Source organism: Mycteria americana, chromosome 17, assembly GCF_035582795.1.
Source record: "Mycteria americana isolate JAX WOST 10 ecotype Jacksonville Zoo and Gardens chromosome 17, USCA_MyAme_1.0, whole genome shotgun sequence".
In the NCBI taxonomy this organism is placed as follows: Eukaryota; Metazoa; Chordata; class Aves; order Ciconiiformes; family Ciconiidae; genus Mycteria; species Mycteria americana.
In genome coordinates, this window is record NC_134381.1 from 125,083 (window position 1) to 144,595 (window position 19,513).

Genomic DNA, 19,513 nt, shown 5'->3' on the forward strand with positions numbered 1-19,513 from the left:
AACCAAAGCTTTTGGGGAAAGCGAATGTCTGTGTGGCAGCGAATGCAGTTCCAAGGGACAGTGAAAACCAGCTACAGCATTCCGTGCTGGCAGCTTTCGTGTGGGCGCAATCGCTGGACGTTTCGAATTTGGCAGCCGGGCTCTGCGAGAGACACATACACAGTGTTGCCCCACTACCAAGCAAAGCTTTTGGGGAAAGCGAATGTCTGTGTGGCAGCGAATGCAGTTCCAAGGGACAGTGAAAACCAGCTACAGCATTCCGTGCTGGCAGCTTTCGTGTGGGCGCAATCGCTGGACGTTTCGAATGTGGCAGCCGGGCTCTGCGAGAGACACATACACAGTGTTGCCCCTTTACCAAGCAAAGCTTTTGGGGAAAGCGAATGTCTGTGTGGCAGCGAATGCAGTTCCAAGGGACAGTGAAAACCAGCTACAGCATTCCGTGCTGGCAGCTTTCGTGTGGGCGCAATCGCTGGACGTTTCGAATTTGGCAGCCGGGCTCTGCGAGAGACACATACACACTGTTGCCCCTTTACGAACCTAAGCTTTTGGGGAAAGCGAATGTCTGTGTGGCAGCGAATGCAGTTCCAAGGGACAGTGAAAACCAGCTACAGCATTCCGTGCTGGCAGCTTTCGTGTGGGAGAAATCGCTGGACGTTTCGAATTTGGCAGCCGGGCTCTGCGAGAGACACATACACAGTGTTGCCCCATTACAAAGCAAAGCTTCTGGGGAAAGCGAATGTCTGTGCGGCAGCGAATGCAGTTCCAAGGGACAGTGAAAACCAGCTACAGCATTCCGTGCTGGCAGCTTTCGTGTGGGCGCAATCGCTGGACGTTTCGAATTTGGCAGCCGGGCTCTGCGAGAGACACATACACAGTGTTGCCCCATTACCAAGCAAAGCTTTTCGGGAAAGCGAATGTCTGTGTGGCAGCGAATGCAGTTCCAAGGGACAGTGAAAACCAGCTACAGCATTCCGTGCTGGCAGATTTCGTGTGGGAGAAATCGCTGGACGTTTCGAATTTGGCAGCCGGGCTCTGCGAGAGACACATACACAGTGTTGCCCCACTACCAAGCAAAGCTTTTGGGGAAAGCGAATGTCTGTGTGGCAGCGAATGCAGTTCCAAGGGACAGTGAAAACCAGCTACAGCATTCCGTGCTGGCAGCTTTCGTGTGGGCGCAATCGCTGGACGTTTCGAATTTGGCAGCCGGGCTCTGCGAGAGAGAGATACACAGTGTTGCCCCACTACCAAGCAAAGCTTTTGGGGAAAGCGAATGTCTGTGTGGCAGCGAATGCAGTTCCAAGGGACAGTGAAAACCAGCTACAGCATTCCGTGCTGGCAGCTTTCGTGTGGGCGCAATCGCTGGACGTTTCGAATTTGGCAGCCGGGCTCTGCGAGAGACACATACACAGTGTTGCCCCTTTACCAAGCAAAGCTTTTGGGGAAAGCGAATGTCTTTGTGGCAGCGAATGCAGTTCCAAGGGACAGTGAAAACCAGCTACAGCATTCCGTGCTGGCAGCTTTCTTGAGGGCGCAATCGCTGGACGTTTCGAATTTGGCAGCCGGGCTCTGCGAGAGAGAGATACACAGTGTTGTCCCATTACCAAGCAAAGCTTCTGGGGAAAGCGCATGTCTGTGTGGCAGCGAATGCAGTTCCAAGGGACAGTGAAAACCAGCTACAGCATTCCGTGCTGGCAGCTTTCGTGTGGGCGCAATCGCTGGACGTTTCGAATTTGGCAGCCGGGCTCTGCGAGAGACACATACACAGTGTTGCCCCTTTACGAACCAAAGCTTTTGGGGAAAGCGAATGTCTGTGTGGCAGCGAATGCAGTTCCAAGGGACAGTGAAAACCAGCTACAGCATTCCGTGCTGGCAGCTTTCGTGTGGGCGCAATCGCTGGACGTTTCGAATTTGGCAGCCGGGCTCTGCGAGAGAGAGATACACAGTGTTGCCCCACTACCAAGCAAAGCTTTTGGGGAAAGCGAATGTCTGTGTGGCAGCGAATGCAGTTCCAAGGGACAGTGAAAACCAGCTACAGCATTCCGTGCTGGCAGCTTTCGTGTGGGAGAAATCGCTGGACGTTTCGAATTTGGCAGCCGGGCTCTGCGAGAGACACATACGCAGTGTTGCCCCTTTACGAACCAAAGCTTTTGGGGAAAGCGAATGTCTGTGTGGCAGCGAATGCAGTTCCAAGGGACAGTGAAAACCAGCTACAGCATTCCGTGCTGGCAGCTTTCGTGTGGGCGCAATCGCTGGACGTTTCGAATTTGGCAGCCGGGCTCTGCGAGAGACACATACACACTGTTGCCCCTTTACGAACCTAAGCTTTTGGGGAAAGCGAATGTCTGTGTGGCAGCGAATGCAGTTCCAAGGGACAGTGAAAACCAGCTACAGCATTCCGTGCTGGCAGCTTTCGTGTGGGAGAAATCGCTGGACGTTTCGAATTTGGCAGCCGGGCTCTGCGAGAGAGAGATACACGGTGTTGCCCCATTACCAAGCAAAGCTTCTGGGGAAAGCGAATGTCTGTGCGGCAGCGAATGCAGTTCCAAGGGACAGTGAAAACCAGCTACAGCATTCCGTGCTGGCAGCTTTCTTGAGGGCGCAATCGCTGGACGTTTCGAATTTGGCAGCCGGGCTCTGCGAGAGAGAGATACACAGTGTTGTCCCATTACCAAGCAAAGCTTCTGGGGAAAGCGCATGTCTGTGTGGCAGCGAATGCAGTTCCAAGGGACAGTGAAAACCAGCTACAGCATTCCGTGCTGGCAGCTTTCGTGTGGGCGCAATCGCTGGACGTTTCGAATTTGGCAGCCGGGCTCTGCGAGAGACACATACACAGTGTTGCCCCTTTACGAACCAAAGCTTTTGGGGAAAGCGAATGTCTGTGTGGCAGCGAATGCAGTTCCAAGGGACAGTGAAAACCAGCTACAGCATTCCGTGCTGGCAGCTTTCGTGTGGGCGCAATCGCTGGACGTTTCGAATTTGGCAGCCGGGCTCTGCGAGAGAGAGATACACAGTGTTGCCCCACTACCAAGCAAAGCTTTTGGGGAAAGCGAATGTCTGTGTGGCAGCGAATGCAGTTCCAAGGGACAGTGAAAACCAGCTACAGCATTCCGTGCTGGCAGCTTTCGTGTGGGAGAAATCGCTGGACGTTTCGAATTTGGCAACCGGGCTCTGCGAGAGACACATACGCAGTGTTGCCCCTTTACGAACCAAAGCTTTTGGGGAAAGCGAATGTCTGTGTGGCAGCGAATGCAGTTCCAAGGGACAGTGAAAACCAGCTACAGCATTCCGTGCTGGCAGCTTTCGTGTGGGCGCAATCGCTGGACGTTTCGAATTTGGCAGCCGGGCTCTGCGAGAGACACATACACAGTGTTGCCCCACTACCAAGCAAAGCTTTTGGGGAAAGCGAATGTCTGTGTGGCAGCGAATGCAGTTCCAAGGGACAGTGAAAACCAGCTACAGCATTCCGTGCTGGCAGATTTCGTGTGGGAGAAATCGCTGGACGTTTCGAATTTGGCAGCCGGGCTCTGCGAGAGACACATACACACTGTTGCCCCTTTACGAACCTAAGCTTTTGGGGAAAGCGAATGTCTGTGTGGCAGCGAATGCAGTTCCAAGGGACAGTGAAAACCAGCTACAGCATTCCGTGCTGGCAGCTTTCGTGTGGGCGCAATCGCTGGACGTTTCGAATTTGGCAGCCGGGCTCTGCGAGAGAGAGATACACGGTGTTGCCCCATTACCAAGCAAAGCTTCTGGGGAAAGCGAATGTCTGTGCGGCAGCGAATGCAGTTCCAAGGGACAGTGAAAACCAGCTACAGCATTCCGTGCTGGCAGCTTTCGTGTGGGCGAAATCGCTGGACGTTTCGAATTTGGCAGCCGGGCTCTGCGAGAGACACATACACAGTGTTGCCCCATTACCAAGCAAAGCTTTTCGGGAAAGCGAATGTCTGTGTGGCAGCGAATGCAGTTCCAAGGGACAGTGAAAACCAGCTACAGCATTCCGTGCTGGCAGATTTCGTGTGGGAGAAATCGCTGGACGTTTCGAATTTGGCAGCCGGGCTCTGCGAGAGACACATACACAGTGTTGCCCCACTACCAAGCAAAGCTTTTGGGGAAAGCGAATGTCTGTGTGGCAGCGAATGCAGTTCCAAGGGACAGTGAAAACCAGCTACAGCATTCCGTGCTGGCAGCTTTCGTGTGGGCGCAATCGCTGGACGTTTCGAATTTGGCAGCCGGGCTCTGCGAGAGAGAGATACACAGTGTTGCCCCACTACCAAGCAAAGCTTTTGGGGAAAGCGAATGTCTGTGTGGCAGCGAATGCAGTTCCAAGGGACAGTGAAAACCAGCTACAGCATTCCGTGCTGGCAGCTTTCGTGTGGGCGCAATCGCTGGACGTTTCGAATTTGGCAGCCGGGCTCTGCGAGAGACACATACACAGTGTTGCCCCTTTACCAAGCAAAGCTTTTGGGGAAAGCGAATGTCTTTGTGGCAGCGAATGCAGTTCCAAGGGACAGTGAAAACCAGCTACAGCATTCCGTGCTGGCAGCTTTCTTGAGGGCGCAATCGCTGGACGTTTCGAATTTGGCAGCCGGGCTCTGCGAGAGAGAGATACACAGTGTTGTCCCATTACCAAGCAAAGCTTCTGGGGAAAGCGCATGTCTGTGTGGCACCGAATGCAGTTCCAAGGGACAGTGAAAACCAGCTACAGCATTCCGTGCTGGCAGCTTTCGTGTGGGCGCAATCGCTGGACGTTTCGAATTTGGCAGCCGGGCTCTGCGAGAGACACATACACAGTGTTGCCCCTTTACGAACCAAACTTTTGGGGAAAGCGAATGTCTGTGTGGCAGCGAATGCAGTTCCAAGGGACAGTGAAAACCAGGTACAGCATTCCGTGCTGGCAGCTTTCGTGTGGGCGCAATCGCTGGACGTTTCGAATTTGGCAGCCGGGCTCTGCGAGAGACACATACACAGTGTTGCCCCACTACCAAGCAAAGCTTTTGGGGAAAGCGAATGTCTGTGTGGCAGCGAATGCAGTTCCAAGGGACAGTGAAAACCAGCTACAGCATTCCGTGCTGGCAGCTTTCGTGTGGGCGCAATCGCTGGACGTTTCGAATTTGGCAGCCGGGCTCTGCGAGAGACACATACACAGTGTTGCCCCATTACCAAGCAAAGCTTTTGGGGAAAGCGAATGTCTGTGTGGCAGCGAATGCAGTTCCAAGGGACAGTGAAAACCAGCTACAGCATTCCGTGCTGGCAGCTTTCGTGTGGGAGAAATCGCTGGACGTTTCGAATTTGGCAGCCGGGCTCTGCGAGAGACACATACACACTGTTGCCCCTTTACGAACCTAAGCTTTTGGGGAAAGCGAATGTCTGTGTGGCAGCGAATGCAGTTCCAAGGGACAGTGAAAACCAGCTACAGCATTCCGTGCTGGCAGCTTTCTTGTGGGCGCAATCGCTGGACGTTTCGAATTTGGCAGCCGGGCTCTGCGAGAGAGAGATACACGGTGTTGCCCCATTACCAAGCAAAGCTAATGGGGAAAGCGAATGTCTGTGCGGCAGCGAATGCAGTTCCAAGGGACAGTGAAAACCAGCTACAGCATTCCGTGCTGGCAGCTTTCTTGAGGGCGCAATCGCTGGACGTTTCGAATTTGGCAGCCGGGCTCTGCGAGAGAGAGATACACAGTGTTGTCCCATTACCAAGCAAAGCTTCTGGGGAAAGCGCATGTCTGTGTGGCAGCGAATGCAGTTCCAAGGGACAGTGAAAACCAGCTACAGCATTCCGTGCTGGCAGCTTTCGTGTGGGCGCAATCGCTGGACGTTTCGAATTTGGCAGCCGGGCTCTGCGAGAGACACATACACAGTGTTGCCCCTTTACGAACCAAAGCTTTTGGGGAAAGCGAATGTCTGTGTGGCAGCGAATGCAGTTCCAAGGGACAGTGAAAACCAGCTACAGCATTCCGTGCTGGCAGCTTTCGTGTGGGCGCAATCGCTGGACGTTTCGAATTTGGCAGCCGGGCTTTGCGAGAGAGAGATACACAGTGTTGCCCCACTACCAAGCAAAGCTTTTGGGGAAAGCGAATGTCTGTGCGGCAGCGAATGCAGTTCCAAGGGACAGTGAAAACCAGCTACAGCATTCCGTGCTGGCAGCTTTCGTGTGGGAGAAATCGCTGGACGTTTCGAATTTGGCAGCCGGGCTCTGCGAGAGACACATACGCAGTGTTGCCCCTTTAGGAACCAAAGCTTTTGGGGAAAGCGAATGTCTGTGTGGCAGCGAATGCAGTTCCAAGGGACAGTGAAAACCAGCTACAGCATTCCGTGCTGGCAGCTTTCGTGTGGGCGCAATCGCTGGACGTTTCGAATTTGGCAGCCGGGCTCTGCGAGAGACACATACACAGTGTTGCCCCACTACCAAGCAAAGCTTTTCGGGAAAGCGAATGTCTGTGTGGCAGCGAATGCAGTTCCAAGGGACAGTGAAAACCAGCTACAGCATTCCGTGCTGGCAGATTTCGTGTGGGAGAAATCGCTGGACGTTTCGAATTTGGCAGCCGGGCTCTGCGAGAGACACATACACAGTGTTGCCCCACTACCAAGCAAAGCTTTTGGGGAAAGCGAATGTCTGTGTGGCAGCGAATGCAGTTCCAAGGGACAGTGAAAACCAGCTACAGCATTCCGTGCTGGCAGCTTTCGTGTGGGCGCAATCGCTGGACGTTTCGAATTTGGCAGCCGGGCTCTGCGAGAGAGAGATACACAGTGTTGCCCCACTACCAAGCAAAGCTTTTGGGGAAAGCGAATGTCTGTGTGGCAGCGAATGCAGTTCCAAGGGACAGTGAAAACCAGCTACAGCATTCCGTGCTGGCAGCTTTCGTGTGGGCGCAATCGCTGGACGTTTCGAATTTGGCAGCCGGGCTCTGCGAGAGACACATACACAGTGTTGCCCCTTTACCAAGCAAAGCTTTTGGGGAAAGCGAATGTCTTTGTGGCAGCGAATGCAGTTCCAAGGGACAGTGAAAACCAGCTACAGCATTCCGTGCTGGCAGCTTTCTTGAGGGCGCAATCGCTGGACGTTTCGAATTTGGCAGCCGGGCTCTGCGAGAGAGAGATACACAGTGTTGTCCCATTACCAAGCAAAGCTTCTGGGGAAAGCGCATGTCTGTGTGGCAGCGAATGCAGTTCCAAGGGACAGTGAAAACCAGCTACAGCATTCCGTGCTGGCAGCTTTCGTGTGGGCGCAATCGCTGGACGTTTCGAATTTGGCAGCCGGGCTCTGCGAGAGAGAGATACACAGTGTTGCCCCACTACCAAGCAAAGCTTTTGGGGAAAGCGAATGTCTGTGTGGCAGCGAATGCAGTTCCAAGGGACAGTGAAAACCAGCTACAGCATTCCGTGCTGGCAGCTTTCGTGTGGGCGCAATCGCTGGACGTTTCGAATTTGGCAGCCGGGCTCTGCGAGAGACACATACACAGTGTTGCCCCTTTACGAACCAAAGCTTTTGGGGAAAGCGAATGTCTGTGTGGCAGCGAATGCAGTTCCAAGGGACAGTGAAAACCAGCTACAGCATTCCGTGCTGGCAGCTTTCGTGTGGGCGCAATCGCTGGACGTTTCGAATTTGGCAGCCGGGCTCTGCGAGAGACACATACACAGTGTTGCCCCACTACCAAGCAAAGCTTTTGGGGAAAGCGAATGTCTGTGTGGCAGCGAATGCAGTTCCAAGGGACAGTGAAAACCAGCTACAGCATTCCGTGCTGGCAGCTTTCGTGTGGGCGCAATCGCTGGACGTTTCGAATGTGGCAGCCGGGCTCTGCGAGAGACACATACACAGTGTTGCCCCTTTACCAAGCAAAGCTTTTGGGGAAAGCGAATGTCTGTGTGGCAGCGAATGCAGTTCCAAGGGACAGTGAAAACCAGCTACAGCATTCCGTGCTGGCAGCTTTCGTGTGGGCGCAATCGCTGGACGTTTCGAATTTGGCAGCCGGGCTCTGCGAGAGACACATACACACTGTTGCCCCTTTACGAACCTAAGCTTTTGGGGAAAGCGAATGTCTGTGTGGCAGCGAATGCAGTTCCAAGGGACAGTGAAAACCAGCTACAGCATTCCGTGCTGGCAGCTTTCGTGTGGGAGAAATCGCTGGACGTTTCGAATTTGGCAGCCGGGCTCTGCGAGAGACACATACACAGTGTTGCCCCATTACAAAGCAAAGCTTCTGGGGAAAGCGAATGTCTGTGCGGCAGCGAATGCAGTTCCAAGGGACAGTGAAAACCAGCTACAGCATTCCGTGCTGGCAGCTTTCGTGTGGGCGCAATCGCTGGACGTTTCGAATTTGGCAGCCGGGCTCTGCGAGAGACACATACACAGTGTTGCCCCATTACCAAGCAAAGCTTTTCGGGAAAGCGAATGTCTGTGTGGCAGCGAATGCAGTTCCAAGGGACAGTGAAAACCAGCTACAGCATTCCGTGCTGGCAGATTTCGTGTGGGAGAAATCGCTGGACGTTTCGAATTTGGCAGCCGGGCTCTGCGAGAGACACATACACAGTGTTGCCCCACTACCAAGCAAAGCTTTTGGGGAAAGCGAATGTCTGTGTGGCAGCGAATGCAGTTCCAAGGGACAGTGAAAACCAGCTACAGCATTCCGTGCTGGCAGCTTTCGTGTGGGCGCAATCGCTGGACGTTTCGAATTTGGCAGCCGGGCTCTGCGAGAGAGAGATACACAGTGTTGCCCCACTACCAAGCAAAGCTTTTGGGGAAAGCGAATGTCTGTGTGGCAGCGAATGCAGTTCCAAGGGACAGTGAAAACCAGCTACAGCATTCCGTGCTGGCAGCTTTCGTGTGGGCGCAATCGCTGGACGTTTCGAATTTGGCAGCCGGGCTCTGCGAGAGACACATACACAGTGTTGCCCCTTTACCAAGCAAAGCTTTTGGGGAAAGCGAATGTCTTTGTGGCAGCGAATGCAGTTCCAAGGGACAGTGAAAACCAGCTACAGCATTCCGTGCTGGCAGCTTTCTTGAGGGCGCAATCGCTGGACGTTTCGAATTTGGCAGCCGGGCTCTGCGAGAGAGAGATACACAGTGTTGTCCCATTACCAAGCAAAGCTTCTGGGGAAAGCGCATGTCTGTGTGGCAGCGAATGCAGTTCCAAGGGACAGTGAAAACCAGCTACAGCATTCCGTGCTGGCAGCTTTCGTGTGGGCGCAATCGCTGGACGTTTCGAATTTGGCAGCCGGGCTCTGCGAGAGACACATACACAGTGTTGCCCCTTTACGAACCAAAGCTTTTGGGGAAAGCGAATGTCTGTGTGGCAGCGAATGCAGTTCCAAGGGACAGTGAAAACCAGCTACAGCATTCCGTGCTGGCAGCTTTCGTGTGGGCGCAATCGCTGGACGTTTCGAATTTGGCAGCCGGGCTCTGCGAGAGAGAGATACACAGTGTTGCCCCACTACCAAGCAAAGCTTTTGGGGAAAGCGAATGTCTGTGTGGCAGCGAATGCAGTTCCAAGGGACAGTGAAAACCAGCTACAGCATTCCGTGCTGGCAGCTTTCGTGTGGGAGAAATCGCTGGACGTTTCGAATTTGGCAGCCGGGCTCTGCGAGAGACACATACGCAGTGTTGCCCCTTTACGAACCAAAGCTTTTGGGGAAAGCGAATGTCTGTGTGGCAGCGAATGCAGTTCCAAGGGACAGTGAAAACCAGCTACAGCATTCCGTGCTGGCAGCTTTCGTGTGGGCGCAATCGCTGGACGTTTCGAATTTGGCAGCCGGGCTCTGCGAGAGACACATACACACTGTTGCCCCTTTACGAACCTAAGCTTTTGGGGAAAGCGAATGTCTGTGTGGCAGCGAATGCAGTTCCAAGGGACAGTGAAAACCAGCTACAGCATTCCGTGCTGGCAGCTTTCGTGTGGGAGAAATCGCTGGACGTTTCGAATTTGGCAGCCGGGCTCTGCGAGAGAGAGATACACGGTGTTGCCCCATTACCAAGCAAAGCTTCTGGGGAAAGCGAATGTCTGTGCGGCAGCGAATGCAGTTCCAAGGGACAGTGAAAACCAGCTACAGCATTCCGTGCTGGCAGCTTTCGTGTGGGCGAAATCGCTGGACGTTTCGAATTTGGCAGCCGGGCTCTGCGAGAGACACATACACAGTGTTGCCCCATTACCAAGCAAAGCTTTTCGGGAAAGCGAATGTCTGTGTGGCAGCGAATGCAGTTCCAAGGGACAGTGAAAACCAGCTACAGCATTCCGTGCTGGCAGATTTCGTGTGGGAGAAATCGCTGGACGTTTCGAATTTGGCAGCCGGGCTCTGCGAGAGACACATACACAGTGTTGCCCCACTACCAAGCAAAGCTTTTGGGGAAAGCGAATGTCTGTGTGGCAGCGAATGCAGTTCCAAGGGACAGTGAAAACCAGCTACAGCATTCCGTGCTGGCAGCTTTCGTGTGGGCGCAATCGCTGGACGTTTCGAATTTGGCAGCCGGGCTCTGCGAGAGAGAGATACACGGTGTTGCCCCATTACCAAGCAAAGCTTTTGGGGAAAGCGAATGTCTTTGTGGCAGCGAATGCAGTTCCAAGGGACAGTGAAAACCAGCTACAGCATTCCGTGCTGGCAGCTTTCGTGTGGGAGAAATCGCTGGACGTTTCGAATTTGGCAACCGGGCTCTGCGAGAGACACATACGCAGTGTTGCCCCTTTACGAACCAAAGCTTTTGGGGAAAGCGAATGTCTGTGTGGCAGCGAATGCAGTTCCAAGGGACAGTGAAAACCAGCTACAGCATTCCGTGCTGGCAGCTTTCGTGTGGGCGCAATCGCTGGACGTTTCGAATTTGGCAGCCGGGCTCTGCGAGAGACACATACACAGTGTTGCCCCACTACCAAGCAAAGCTTTTGGGGAAAGCGAATGTCTGTGTGGCAGCGAATGCAGTTCCAAGGGACAGTGAAAACCAGCTACAGCATTCCGTGCTGGCAGCTTTCTTGAGGGCGCAATCGCTGGACGTTTCGAATTTGGCAGCCGGGCTCTGCGAGAGAGAGATACACAGTGTTGTCCCATTACCAAGCAAAGCTTCTGGGGAAAGCGCATGTCTGTGTGGCAGCGAATGCAGTTCCAAGGGACAGTGAAAACCAGCTACAGCATTCCGTGCTGGCAGCTTTCGTGTGGGCGCAATCGCTGGACGTTTCGAATTTGGCAGCCGGGCTCTGCGAGAGACACATACACAGTGTTGCCCCTTTACGAACCAAAGCTTTTGGGGAAAGCGAATGTCTGTGTGGCAGCGAATGCAGTTCCAAGGGACAGTGAAAACCAGCTACAGCATTCCGTGCTGGCAGCTTTCGTGTGGGCGCAATCGCTGGACGTTTCGAATTTGGCAGCCGGGCTCTGCGAGAGAGAGATACACAGTGTTGCCCCACTACCAAGCAAAGCTTTTGGGGAAAGCGAATGTCTGTGTGGCAGCGAATGCAGTTCCAAGGGACAGTGAAAACCAGCTACAGCATTCCGTGCTGGCAGCTTTCGTGTGGGAGAAATCGCTGGACGTTTCGAATTTGGCAACCGGGCTCTGCGAGAGACACATACGCAGTGTTGCCCCTTTACGAACCAAAGCTTTTGGGGAAAGCGAATGTCTGTGTGGCAGCGAATGCAGTTCCAAGGGACAGTGAAAACCAGCTACAGCATTCCGTGCTGGCAGCTTTCGTGTGGGCGCAATCGCTGGACGTTTCGAATTTGGCAGCCGGGCTCTGCGAGAGACACATACACAGTGTTGCCCCACTACCAAGCAAAGCTTTTGGGGAAAGCGAATGTCTGTGTGGCAGCGAATGCAGTTCCAAGGGACAGTGAAAACCAGCTACAGCATTCCGTGCTGGCAGATTTCGTGTGGGAGAAATCGCTGGACGTTTCGAATTTGGCAGCCGGGCTCTGCGAGAGACACATACACACTGTTGCCCCTTTACGAACCTAAGCTTTTGGGGAAAGCGAATGTCTGTGTGGCAGCGAATGCAGTTCCAAGGGACAGTGAAAACCAGCTACAGCATTCCGTGCTGGCAGCTTTCGTGTGGGCGCAATCGCTGGACGTTTCGAATTTGGCAGCCGGGCTCTGCGAGAGAGAGATACACGGTGTTGCCCCATTACCAAGCAAAGCTTCTGGGGAAAGCGAATGTCTGTGCGGCAGCGAATGCAGTTCCAAGGGACAGTGAAAACCAGCTACAGCATTCCGTGCTGGCAGCTTTCGTGTGGGCGAAATCGCTGGACGTTTCGAATTTGGCAGCCGGGCTCTGCGAGAGACACATACACAGTGTTGCCCCATTACCAAGCAAAGCTTTTCGGGAAAGCGAATGTCTGTGTGGCAGCGAATGCAGTTCCAAGGGACAGTGAAAACCAGCTACAGCATTCCGTGCTGGCAGATTTCGTGTGGGAGAAATCGCTGGACGTTTCGAATTTGGCAGCCGGGCTCTGCGAGAGACACATACACAGTGTTGCCCCACTACCAAGCAAAGCTTTTGGGGAAAGCGAATGTCTGTGTGGCAGCGAATGCAGTTCCAAGGGACAGTGAAAACCAGCTACAGCATTCCGTGCTGGCAGCTTTCGTGTGGGCGCAATCGCTGGACGTTTCGAATTTGGCAGCCGGGCTCTGCGAGAGAGAGATACACAGTGTTGCCCCACTACCAAGCAAAGCTTTTGGGGAAAGCGAATGTCTGTGTGGCAGCGAATGCAGTTCCAAGGGACAGTGAAAACCAGCTACAGCATTCCGTGCTGGCAGCTTTCGTGTGGGCGCAATCGCTGGACGTTTCGAATTTGGCAGCCGGGCTCTGCGAGAGACACATACACAGTGTTGCCCCTTTACCAAGCAAAGCTTTTGGGGAAAGCGAATGTCTTTGTGGCAGCGAATGCAGTTCCAAGGGACAGTGAAAACCAGCTACAGCATTCCGTGCTGGCAGCTTTCTTGAGGGCGCAATCGCTGGACGTTTCGAATTTGGCAGCCGGGCTCTGCGAGAGAGAGATACACAGTGTTGTCCCATTACCAAGCAAAGCTTCTGGGGAAAGCGCATGTCTGTGTGGCACCGAATGCAGTTCCAAGGGACAGTGAAAACCAGCTACAGCATTCCGTGCTGGCAGCTTTCGTGTGGGCGCAATCGCTGGACGTTTCGAATTTGGCAGCCGGGCTCTGCGAGAGACACATACACAGTGTTGCCCCTTTACGAACCAAACTTTTGGGGAAAGCGAATGTCTGTGTGGCAGCGAATGCAGTTCCAAGGGACAGTGAAAACCAGGTACAGCATTCCGTGCTGGCAGCTTTCGTGTGGGCGCAATCGCTGGACGTTTCGAATTTGGCAGCCGGGCTCTGCGAGAGACACATACACAGTGTTGCCCCACTACCAAGCAAAGCTTTTGGGGAAAGCGAATGTCTGTGTGGCAGCGAATGCAGTTCCAAGGGACAGTGAAAACCAGCTACAGCATTCCGTGCTGGCAGCTTTCGTGTGGGCGCAATCGCTGGACGTTTCGAATTTGGCAGCCGGGCTCTGCGAGAGACACATACACAGTGTTGCCCCATTACCAAGCAAAGCTTTTGGGGAAAGCGAATGTCTGTGTGGCAGCGAATGCAGTTCCAAGGGACAGTGAAAACCAGCTACAGCATTCCGTGCTGGCAGCTTTCGTGTGGGAGAAATCGCTGGACGTTTCGAATTTGGCAGCCGGGCTCTGCGAGAGACACATACACACTGTTGCCCCTTTACGAACCTAAGCTTTTGGGGAAAGCGAATGTCTGTGTGGCAGCGAATGCAGTTCCAAGGGACAGTGAAAACCAGCTACAGCATTCCGTGCTGGCAGCTTTCTTGTGGGCGCAATCGCTGGACGTTTCGAATTTGGCAGCCGGGCTCTGCGAGAGAGAGATACACGGTGTTGCCCCATTACCAAGCAAAGCTAATGGGGAAAGCGAATGTCTGTGCGGCAGCGAATGCAGTTCCAAGGGACAGTGAAAACCAGCTACAGCATTCCGTGCTGGCAGCTTTCTTGAGGGCGCAATCGCTGGACGTTTCGAATTTGGCAGCCGGGCTCTGCGAGAGAGAGATACACAGTGTTGTCCCATTACCAAGCAAAGCTTCTGGGGAAAGCGCATGTCTGTGTGGCAGCGAATGCAGTTCCAAGGGACAGTGAAAACCAGCTACAGCATTCCGTGCTGGCAGCTTTCGTGTGGGCGAAATCGCTGGACGTTTCGAATTTGGCAGCCGGGCTCTGCGAGAGACACATACACAGTGTTGCCCCATTACCAAGCAAAGCTTTTGGGGAAAGCGAATGTCTGTGTGGCAGGGAATGCAGTTCCAAGGGACAGTGAAAACCAGCTACAGCATTCCGTGCTGGCAGCTTTCGTGTGGGCGCAATCGCTGGACGTTTCGAATTTGGCGGCCGGGCTCTGCGAGAGACACATACACAGTGTTGCCCCACTACCAAGCAAAGCTTTTGGGGAAAGCGAATGTCTGTGTGGCAGCGAATGCAGTTCCAAGGGACAGTGAAAACCAGCTACAGCATTCCGTGCTGGCAGCTTTCGTGTGGGCGCAATCGCTGGACGTTTCGAATTTGGCAGCCGGGCTCTGCGAGAGACACATACAGAGTGTTGCCCCTTTACGAACCTAAACTTTTGGGGAAAGCGAATGTCTGTGTGGCAGCGAATGCAGTTCCAAGGGACAGTGAAAACCAGCTACAGCATTCCGTGCTGGCAGCTTTCTTGTGGGCGCAATCGCTGGACGTTTCGAATTTGGCAGCCGCGCTCTGCGAGAGAGAGATACACGGTGTTGCCCCATTACCAAGCAAAGCTTTTGGGGAAAGCGAATGTCTGTGCGGCAGCGAATGCAGTTCCAAGGGACAGTGAAAACCAGCTACAGCATTCCGTGCTGGCAGCTTTCGTGTGGGCGCAATCGCTGGACGTTTCGAATTTGGCAGCCGGGCTCTGCGAGAGACACATACGCAGTGTTGCCCCTTTACGAACCAAAGCTTTTGGGGAAAGCGAATGTCTGTGTGGCAGCGAATGCAGTTCCAAGGGACAGTGAAAACCAGCTACAGCATTCCGTGCTGGCAGCTTTCGTGTGGGCGCAATCGCTGGACGTTTCGAATTTGGCAGCCGGGCTCTGCGAGAGACACATACACACTGTTGCCCCTTTACGAACCTAAGCTTTTGGGGAAAGCGAATGTCTGTGTGGCAGCGAATGCAGTTCCAAGGGACAGTGAAAACCAGCTACAGCATTCCGTGCTGGCAGCTTTCGTGTGGGAGAAATCGCTGGACGTTTCGAATTTGGCAGCCGGGCTCTGCGAGAGAGAGATACACGGTGTTGCCCCATTACCAAGCAAAGCTTCTGGGGAAAGCGAATGTCTGTGTGGCAGCGAATGCAGTTCCAAGGGACAGTGAAAACCAGCTACAGCATTCCGTGCTGGCAGCTTTCGTGTGGGCGAAATCGCTGGACGTTTCGAATTTGGCAGCCGGGCTCTGCGAGAGACACATACACAGTGTTGCCCCATTACCAAGCAAAGCTTTTCGGGAAAGCGAATGTCTGTGTGGCAGCGAATGCAGTTCCAAGGGACAGTGAAAACCAGCTACAGCATTCCGTGCTGGCAGATTTCGTGTGGGAGAAATCGCTGGACGTTTCGAATTTGGCAGCCGGGCTCTGCGAGAGACACATACACAGTGTTGCCCCACTACCAAGCAAAGCTTTTGGGGAAAGCGAATGTCTGTGTGGCAGCGAATGCAGTTCCAAGGGACAGTGAAAACCAGCTACAGCATTCCGTGCTGGCAGCTTTCGTGTGGGCGCAATCGCTGGACGTTTCGAATTTGGCAGCCGGGCTCTGCGAGAGAGAGATACACAGTGTTGCCCCACTACCAAGCAAAGCTTTTGGGGAAAGCGAATGTCTGTGTGGCAGCGAATGCAGTTCCAAGGGACAGTGAAAACCAGCTACAGCATTCCGTGCTGGCAGCTTTCGTGTGGGCGCAATCGCTGGACGTTTCGAATTTGGCAGCCGGGCTCTGCGAGAGACACATACACAGTGTTGCCCCTTTACCAAGCAAAGCTTTTGGGGAAAGCGAATGTCTTTGTGGCAGCGAATGCAGTTCCAAGGGACAGTGAAAACCAGCTACAGCATTCCGTGCTGGCAGCTTTCTTGAGGGCGCAATCGCTGGACGTTTCGAATTTGGCAGCCGGGCTCTGCGAGAGAGAGATACACAGTGTTGTCCCATTACCAAGCAAAGCTTCTGGGGAAAGCGCATGTCTGTGTGGCAGCGAATGCAGTTCCAAGGGACAGTGAAAACCAGCTACAGCATTCCGTGCTGGCAGCTTTCGTGTGGGCGCAATCGCTGGACGTTTCGAATTTGGCAGCCGGGCTCTGCGAGAGACACATACACAGTGTTGCCCCTTTACGAACCAAAGCTTTTGGGGAAAGCGAATGTCTGTGTGGCAGCGAATGCAGTTCCAAGGGACAGTGAAAACCAGCTACAGCATTCCGTGCTGGCAGCTTTCGTGTGGGCGCAATCGCTGGACGTTTCGAATTTGGCAGCCGGGCTCTGCGAGAGACACATACACAGTGTTGCCCCACTACCAAGCAAAGCTTTTGGGGAAAGCGAATGTCTGTGTGGCAGCGAATGCAGTTCCAAGGGACAGTGAAAACCAGCTACAGCATTCCGTGCTGGCAGCTTTCGTGTGGGCGCAATCGCTGGACGTTTCGAATGTGGCAGCCGGGCTCTGCGAGAGACACATACACAGTGTTGCCCCTTTACCAAGCAAAGCTTTTGGGGAAAGCGAATGTCTGTGTGGCAGCGAATGCAGTTCCAAGGGACAGTGAAAACCAGCTACAGCATTCCGTGCTGGCAGCTTTCGTGTGGGAGAAATCGCTGGACGTTTCGAATTTGGCAGCCGGGCTCTGCGAGAGACACATACACACTGTTGCCCCTTTACGAACCTAAGCTTTTGGGGAAAGCGAATGTCTGTGTGGCAGCGAATGCAGTTCCAAGGGACAGTGAAAACCAGCTACAGCATTCCGTGCTGGCAGCTTTCGTGTGGGAGAAATCGCTGGACGTTTCGAATTTGGCAGCCGGGCTCTGCGAGAGAGAGATACACGGTGTTGCCCCATTACAAAGCAAAGCTTCTGGGGAAAGCGAATGTCTGTGCGGCAGCGAATGCAGTTCCAAGGGACAGTGAAAACCAGCTACAGCATTCCGTGCTGGCAGCTTTCGTGTGGGCGCAATCGCTGGACGTTTCGAATTTGGCAGCCGGGCTCTGCGAGAGACACATACACAGTGTTGCCCCATTACCAAGCAAAGCTTTTCGGGAAAGCGAATGTCTGTGTGGCAGCGAATGCAGTTCCAAGGGACAGTGAAAACCAGCTACAGCATTCCGTGCTGGCAGATTTCGTGTGGGAGAAATCGCTGGACGTTTCGAATTTGGCAGCCGGGCTCTGCGAGAGACACATACACAGTGTTGCCCCACTACCAAGCAAAGCTTTTGGGGAAAGAGAATGTCTGTGTGGCAGCGAATGCAGTTCCAAGGGACAGTGAAAACCAGCTACAGCATTCCGTGCTGGCAGCTTTCGTGTGGGCGCAATCGCTGGACGTTTCGAATTTGGCAGCCGGGCTCTGCGAGAGAGAGATACACAGTGTTGCCCCACTACCAAGCAAAGCTTTTGGGGAAAGCGAATGTCTGTGTGGCAGCGAATGCAGTTCCAAGGGACAGTGAAAACCAGCTACAGCATTCCGTGCTGGCAGCTTTCGTGTGGGCGCAATCGCTGGACGTTTCGAATTTGGCAGCCGGGCTCTGCGAGAGACACATACACAGTGTTGCCCCTTTACCAAGCAAAGCTTTTGGGGAAAGCGAATGTCTTTGTGGCAGCGAATGCAGTTCCAAGGGACAGTGAAAACCAGCTACAGCATTCCGTGCTGGCAGCTTTCTTGAGGGCGCAATCGCTGGACGTTTCGAATTTGGCAGCCGGGCTCTGCGAGAGAGAGATACACAGTGTTGTCCCATTACCAAGCAAAGCTTCTGGGGAAAGCGCATGTCTGTGTGGCAGCGAATGCAGTTCCAAGGGACAGTGAAAACCAGCTACAGCATTCCGTGCTGGCAGCTTTCGTGTGGGCGCAATCGCTGGACGTTTCGAATTTGGCAGCCGGGCTCTGCGAGAGACACATACACAGTGTTGCCCCTTTACGAACCAAAGCTTTTGGGGAAAGCGAATGTCTGTGTGGCAGCGAATGCAGTTCCAAGGGACAGTGAAAACCAGCTACAGCATTCCGTGCTGGCAGCTTTCGTGTGGGCGCAATCGCTGGACGTTTCGAATTTGGCAGCCGGGCTCTGCGAGAGAGAGATACACAGTGTTGCCCCACTACCAAGCAAAGCTTTTGGGGAAAGCGAATGTCTGTGTGGCAGCGAATGCAGTTCCAAGGGACAGTGAAAACCAGCTACAGCATTCCGTGCTGGCAGCTTTCGTGTGGGAGAAATCGCTGGACGTTTCGAATTTGGCAGCCGGGCTCTGCGAGAGACACATACGCAGTGTTGCCCCTTTACGAACCAAAGCTTTTGGGGAAAGCGAATGTCTGTGTGGCAGCGAATGCAGTTCCAAGGGACAGTGAAAACCAGCTACAGCATTCCGTGCTGGCAGCTTTCGTGTGGGCGCAATCGCTGGACGTTTCGAATTTGGCAGCCGGGCTCTGCGAGAGACACATACACACTGTTGCCCCTTTACGAACCTAAGCTTTTGGGGAAAGCGAATGTCTGTGTGGCAGCGAATGCAGTTCCAAGGGACAGTGAAAACCAGCTACAGCATTCCGTGCTGGCAGCTTTCGTGTGGGAGAAATCGCTGGACGTTTCGAATTTGGCAGCCGGGCTCTGCGAGAGAGAGATACACGGTGTTGCCCCATTACCAAGCAAAGCTTCTGGGGAAAGCGAATGTCTGTGCGGCAGCGAATGCAGTTCCAAGGGACAGTGAAAACCAGCTACAGCATTCCGTGCTGGCAGCTTTCGTGTGGGCGAAATCGCTGGACGTTTCGAATTTGGCAGCCGGGCTCTGCGAGAGACACATACACAGTGTTGCCCCATTACCAAGCAAAGCTTTTCGGGAAAGCGAATGTCTGTGTGGCAGCGAATGCAGTTCCAAGGGACAGTGAAAACCAGCTACAGCATTCCGTGCTGGCAGATTTCGTGTGGGAGAAATCGCTGGACGTTTCGAATTTGGCAGCCGGGCTCTGCGAGAGACACATACACAGTGTTGCCCCACTACCAAGCAAAGCTTTTGGGGAAAGCGAATGTCTGTGTGGCAGCGAATGCAGTTCCAAGGGACAGTGAAAACCAGCTACAGCATTCCGTGCTGGCAGCTTTCGTGTGGGCGCAATCGCTGGACGTTTCGAATTTGGCAGCCGGGCTCTGCGAGAGAGAGATACACAGTGTTGCCCCACTACCAAGCAAAGCTTTTGGGGAAAGCGAATGTCTGTGTGGCAGCGAATGCAGTTCCAAGGGACAGTGAAAACCAGCTACAGCATTCCGTGCTGGCAGCTTTCGTGTGGGCGCAATCG